We start from the raw sequence: 7091 nt of genomic DNA on the forward strand, positions 1-7091 counted from the left end.
CCGCTCCCTTCCGACCTGAAGACATGAGAATAAGTTGAGCATGTTTATACACAATCTGTAAGTAGATATGTCCATTGCAAATCAATTGATGTATTATGTGAGGACTACTATGTGACTTGTAGATGTTTGCCAGATTGGAACTTCTATACGCTGCAAACCTGGCGCAGAACAAATTCCATGCAATTCTTGGAAGAACAAGCGACACATAACAGCAATCAGGTGTAAGTTTCTGATGTTTCCATATGACTCCCTGCGGTTGTTCCAGTACAACATCATCAAGTGTTTAAAAAGGGTGCCATCTTACAAATTTTAAAGTGTTCCATGGTTGCAACCTGTGCTGTCTCTTGCTTAAGGTTGAGTAATGATGGCATTGCGTCTACTTTTTTACTTGGACCAAGACATCGCAAAGCTTTGTTGGATGCAATGAGATTTTTTTTGAACAAAAGATTCTGTAGCAAATCACGGCAACTTACCTACCTGGGGAGCGGAGTTTTTTAAGTTTTCTCGCATCTGCTTCGGCCGGCGAGTGCAGATGTTTCTGCTCTACCGTTTGGAGCAGAAACATCTTGTCGTATGTGGGATTCTGGGACTGGAGTTGTCCTCTTTTTCAGAAGAAAAAAACACCAAAACATATTACATGAACATGAGGTTAGTTATAGGCTTATAGCAACTCAATGAAATAGAAAACCATATTGACAATGGCAGTTACTGTCCATGAAAATAACATAGAACTAGTTAACATTGCTTGTTATTTCTCGAAGTACAGAAATTAACTATTTGTAAAGCACAGAACTAGGAAACCTTATTGACAATGGGCAATTACTGTCCATAACTTAAATTCCATTTTGTTTCTTTCATAGGACAAGAATTTCATCTTTTCAAACAGCTAGCTGTCTTGAGGCTTCATGGCCGGGAACAGGAGGACCTCCTTTATGTTCTGGGAATCCGTCAGCAACATGGTGAGGCGATCAATCCCCAGACCCCAGCCTCCGGTCGGCGGCAGGCCATACTCAAGGGCAGTGCAGAAGGTTTCGTCCATGGCCATCGCTTCATCGTCACCGTCCTGACGATCCCTGAGCTGCTCCTCAAACCGCTCCCTCTGCACGACGGGGTCATTCAGCTCCGTGTAGGCGTTGCACACCTCATGCTTGTTGATGAACAGCTCAAACCTTTCAGTCAGTCCAGGCCAGGCTTCGTCCCTGTGTGACTTTGCGAGTGGGCTCATGATCACCGGATGGTTGATGATGAACGTCGGGTTCACGCATGTCTCCTCCAGGAAGTGGCCGACAAGCGTGTCCAGCAGCCGTGCCGTCGTGTGTGAAAGCGGGCACGTAATGTCGTACCTGGCACAAGCCTCCATCAAGTACTCGTTGGCATCATCGGTCGACAGATCCTCCTCCGGTATGTTGAGATCGGCCATGTCCTCCAGTCCCTTGATCATGTTGATCCGCGCGAACGGAGGAGTAAAATCGATCTCGATAGGCGGCTTGTCGGCGCCGTTGGCGTGGTACTGTACCTTGTAGCCGCCCGTGAGCTCCTTCACCATGCCGCCCAGCATCTCCTCCGTGAGCTCCATCAGGTCGTTGTAGTCCGCATAGGCCATGTAGAACTCGCACGTTGGAACTCGGGGTTGTGCGTCGTGTCGATGCCCTCGTTCCTGAACTGCCTCCCAATCTCGTACACGCGGTCCAGTCCGCCGACGACGAGCTGCTTCAGGTAGAGCTCTAGCGCGATGCGCATGTACAACTTCATGTTCAGGTCGTTGTGGTGGGTGACGAACGGCCTGGCGGCGGCGCCACCGGCAACCACGTTCATCATCGGGGTGTCCACCTCCAAAAACCCACCCTTGTCAAGGAAGCTCCGGATGAAGGAGACGACTCTGGCTCGCGCCGTGAAGACGGACCTCACCTCAGGGTTCACCATGAGATCGAGGTACCGTCGGCGGTACCGTGTCTCCTGGTCCTTGAGGGCGTAGCTCTCCATGTTCCTGGGCATGCCGGGCGCCCACGGCAGCGGCGGCGCGCGCCGGTGCCTATTAGGTTGCCGCGGCAGCATGTGCAGGCAGGGCGAGAGCACGACGAACTGTGCAGGGAATATGTTGAGCTCGCCTCGGCTGCTTTTACCAGGGAACCCACGCACGTCGACCACGTCGCCAAGCTTCACGCCAGAGTGGAAAGCGGAGAATTCCTCGGGAGTCTCCAGCTCCGAGGTCCCGGAGTCTGCCATGACCTGGACCTTGGCGCCGCCGCGGTGGAGGTCGTAGAAGAGGAGGCTGGAGGACGACGTCCTCTTGCTCATGATCCTCCCGGCCAGGGACTCGGTGACGTCGACCAGCTTCTCCCCATCGGCCAGGCCCCTGTACCTTTGGACGTAGTCGGCGACGGAGACGGTGGGCTGGAAGGCGTGCGGGTAGGGGTTGACGCCGGCGGCCTTCTGCGCGGCGAGCGCGCCGAGCCTGTTGTGGTAGTACTGGGTGGGATCCATGCCGTCGTCCGCCATGGCGCGTGGTGCAAAACTCTCTCCCGTACCGTAGTTGGGGAAAAACAGAGCGGAGACTTTGTTGACCTAGCACCGATTTCGTGTTCTCGTCGGTTTATTTATATCCAAAACATTAACGTGCGCATCAAAGGCGCCTCCTCCGCCTCTCCCTTTCTTCCTCGAGTACGGCAGCGGAAGGGGGGCCGCGACGGGAGAGAGGTTCTCCACCCCTGACAGACGACGTCACCGCCTCCGACCTCGGCCTCGTCTGCAGCAGCAGCACGGACCTCTGCCCGTGTTTCTCTGTCTCGCTGCTCATCCTCCGGGAGGGGACTCGGAAGGAGGGTCGTGCTCCTGGTTGGGATCTCCGTGCTCCCTCTCCTGCACCTCCATCTGCGTTCGATCTCGTCACTGGTGAGTAGTGCTCTGCTCAGCGTGGGGATGACCTATGAGATTCTTAGTTTGAATTCTGATGTGAATGAGTAGTGCTGTGCTCAGCATGGGGATGACCTATGAGATTCTTAGTTTGAAATCTGATGTGAATCTCCTAAAAACCGATGCAAATCTGTCTTGAGAACATAACCTTCGAATCACGGAACCTTGAGATTTTCTGAAGCTTTATTCCCAAGCCTGAAAATGACTAGCTGGCTAGGTTAATCATCGCTCTAAAGAAATCAAAATCGTCTGTGGGAATGGCCCCTCTGAATGTTCTGAACCATCCCTTGATGCCGTCTCTAGGTCCGTCCAGGCCCTGCCATCCACTTGCTGACTTCTTCTTGGCGCAATGGGTTGAGTACGTTGGTCTGTGTTGGTCGCGAGTTTTGGTCTTGTTGTAGAGGTCTTCGGCAGCGGTTGTGACGCGGCTCGGTTGCTCTGTGGCTTGCCCAATCGCCATCGGCATGAGGTTGGCCTAGGTGAAGCAAGTATTGTAGTACGCGTGGTGGGTGTGTTTGGTGGATGTGGATGCTAATTCCTGTGATTGGCATTGTAATGGCCGAAAGGCATTCTATCCGGCTTCTTTGCCGCTTCTTCTTTAATATATGATACGCATGCTCATGCGTATTCGAGAAAAATGTTCTGAACCATCCCTACCCATATAAAGAAAATGTGGGAGCGGGACGGCGGGATCTGCTCCAGGCGGTGCGGGACGCGCTACTGTCGCTCATGCAGCATAACGGCGTCGACCTGATCTTGTGGAGGGCGGGTGAATTATTTCTGTTCTTTATTTTTTTCCCTATTCTTAACATTGGCAAACAATCTCAGGATTTCGCACATGTGCAATCTTCACACTCAATAATTTCTTGATATAGAGTCGAACCAGAACATGTATTAAGGGACCATGACATATCTAGCATCGGTATCTGAAGATGGCAAGATCGTCATGGCATCTGACTTTTGAGAAGTCAGTATCTTCCAAGAAAATTAATCCTGCTCGGCCTCTTCGCGTGGTTCGTTGAGTGCTGGGTCGTGCCATTGTCTAACTGGGTGCCCCTCGCGGCCGCCGTCTGGGCGATCATTCAGGTAGCTGTTGTTTCTTTCCTCTGTGTTGGTCAGATCATAAATGGATTCATAGTTCGTTTGATGCCATCTTACTTTTAGTATAGCATGTATAATGTCTTATCTTGGGCATTCACATGATACTTTGTAATTTCTGAAAGAGAAACAGAGTGTGAACTATAGCTTTTTATTTGTTAGGAAATTCTGATATGTTTTGTTTTGTTAAGTGCTAATAATGATTTTGAAAGTGAGATTAGCAGCAAACAACATTTTATCTAGGCCCCTAATGGTTCTGTTTGTCTTCTTAGTTCTCACCCTTTTGTATCCGTGATGCAGAATGGGGCTGTAGAAGATTTGAACAAAAGATGGAAGCACCATATACTGAACACAACAGTAAAGTATGTGCTGTTTCCTTGCTCTATTTATGTTATTGTTTGTTTATGGAGATAGTCATGCTCATTTTACCTCTATAGTACCTTACAACTCCAATAAAGCCTTGGGAGGGGTTGAACAAACTTTTGATTGAAGTTCGGCCCAACTACATGGAACCGAAACTATCAAGGAAGTTCCAATCTACTGTCGAGGTGAGCTTCTGCCTGAAATTATATTTCGTGCTTGGATGCAACTTAGTAGTTGGTAGTTCAAAAGGTTTCGCAAATAACATTAGATTATACTATATGCATTTGATCCATGGAAGTTGATTATGTAGAATCAAATCATTTCAAAATTCCTTTTGATTTTGTTGATTTGAGGTAGACAGTACACCTGCTGCAGTGGACTTTGTCGTCTCATCGCCATGCTCGCCCGCGACAATACACCTGCTGCAGCTCCGGTGAGGCGCTGGAGCTCATGGCGGCGCTCACGGCGGTGTACCTCATACTGTACCTCAACTAACATATTGATCTTCTACTTCTTTTCTGATCAAACTGGGAATCATACTATTCTCTTTCTGTCCAGTAAGCCCCACTAATCACTACACTACTAGGAAAAGGCATGCTAGTGGCGCACCAAATTTGCCTTTTAATGGCGCACTACCGGTGCGCCACTGGCATCACGCCATTAGAATTAAATTCTAATGGCGCACCACCGGTGCGCCATTAGTATCTGGTGTTCTAATGGCGCACCACGTAGTGCGCCATTAGTATAGCCTGCAGTGCGCCATTAGAATGCCTTCCAGGGGGCCATATGTACCCATGTGCTTTGGCATTCTAATGGCGCACCAGCAGTTAATGCGCCATTAGTGTGATGATCACAGTGCGCCATTAGTGTCTTGTGTGGTGCGCCATTAGTATGAATATTAGGTTTTATTTTTTTTGCTTTTCTGATTTTTGCACAGGTTACAAAATATATTATTGGATAGAATATAGACAGCAGCACACAGCAACATCAAATTCATCGAATACAATAGAAGATTAGTCTCCGAATACAATTCATCATATTAGTCTCCGAATTCAAAAGACCGAACAAAGATAAAACATTACAACTCTCAAGACCGCGAGTATCGAGTTTGCCTTCACATTACAAGTCGATATCGATCATCTAAACTACCATCACATAGAAGAGAGCTGTGGTCATCACGATGAGCATCATCGCGATCAAACTGGTCTTCATCCGGTTCCTCCAACGCTCCCTCCTCTCTCCCTCTAGATAGCGGGCGTATCTACATTCGGCCTCCGCCCTAGTGGTGTATCCTTTGTAACTGTTACTGCTGAAACGGTGAACCTGTCTCCGACACTCCTCCCAGTCGTCGTAGACTCCGGGAACCTTACACTTGTACATGACATACGACGGCATCTCTATGCACAAGCCAAACAACAGACAATACATAAGCAATATGTAAGTATGCAACAAAAGGATCGGAAGAGAAAAGGAAGACATTAATAGCACGATTCATGGTCCTACTAATAAATAGCATCGATTACATCTAAGTTGAACGACTGTCCAAACCAAAGAGACATACGAATTCATTAAAGTATAATTACAACATGAGCCAATCAATGTTTCAGAACTACACATCACTACTTTTGACTCGACTCATCGGACAGGAACGTGGATGAAGCCGCCGTCTGTCGTGATGGTCATGAAATCGCGGTCGTTGTCACCCTGCATTTGTAGCATTTCATCTATCTCACTGTTGGACGGTTGATATCTGAGGAAGAACTGCCCCGAGGTATGAAGGACATCTTGATGGATGATGTCCGCAAACTCCGACTGGATGCGAAAGAATTCTTGTCTGAGGTCCGCATCCTGGACTGTCGACAAGCTCGCGGGCCAATCTTTGAGATTATCTGGTAGCAGAAGTTGATGATGGTCCCTTACGATCGCCCGCATGTGATGGAGGGCGTAGTAGGCATCCTTCTGACCGCCAGGCGGCTGCTTGACGCAGCAGAACTTCGTATTGTGTGAGAACATGTGCTTGCCGTACTTACGAACTGCCCTGGTGAAGGTGCCTCCAGATTTGGCGTAGGCGGGGAGAACATCATCAAGAACTTTCTTGACATTTGTGTAGTCTATCTTGGAGTTACGCTTCGGGTCTAAATACGTGGCCATGGAATATTTCGGGCTTAAGAGAATGAGTGTGCAATGTGTGTCACTGCATAGAACACGGAATGTTAGAAAAAAAAGAACGATTGAAATCTAAGAAATCATATGTTACGGGGCGGTTAAGGGATGACTTACTCGGGAAAGTAAACCACAAGAAAGTTATCCTTATCTGGGTTTGCCAGAATGACGCCTTCGAGGTGTGAACTCGCAACTTGGCGGTCCCCAGCACTGCTCAAGTGCTTGGCACGCATGTAGAAGGGGTCGACTATCACGATGTCCGGGGTCTTGTCTCTAATGATCCGCATCTCCATACTCAGCGAAAATAGCCGAACGAAAGTGTAGTGCAGCGGATGAAGGTTAAACATAGCAAAGATGTCATCAAACCACAGGACCCTCGATGTCGCCATCCACAAAGCCCTTGCTCTCTGGCACCTTGGCCACGAAAACCGGGTATGCCACATCCTTCTCTCTGAGACGCCGCTTCTCCAAAGAAAGAACACTGTCGTGCAGACTCCGCATAGCACCGGTTGCAGCATTCAGCATATTTGGCGGTAGCATCGCCCTACCCGCCA

At 48.9% G+C, this 7091-nt stretch overlaps 1 pseudogene; it reads right to left on the reverse strand.

Moving 5' to 3' along the window:
- Positions 1-886: 886 nt before the first annotated feature.
- LOC123056675 (lysine--tRNA ligase-like) lies at positions 887-2554 on the reverse strand (annotated as a pseudogene).
- Positions 2555-7091: the final 4537 nt, after the last annotated feature.

This window comes from Triticum aestivum, chromosome 3A (assembly GCF_018294505.1).
Source record: "Triticum aestivum cultivar Chinese Spring chromosome 3A, IWGSC CS RefSeq v2.1, whole genome shotgun sequence".
Lineage (NCBI taxonomy): Eukaryota > Viridiplantae > Streptophyta > Magnoliopsida > Poales > Poaceae > Triticum > Triticum aestivum.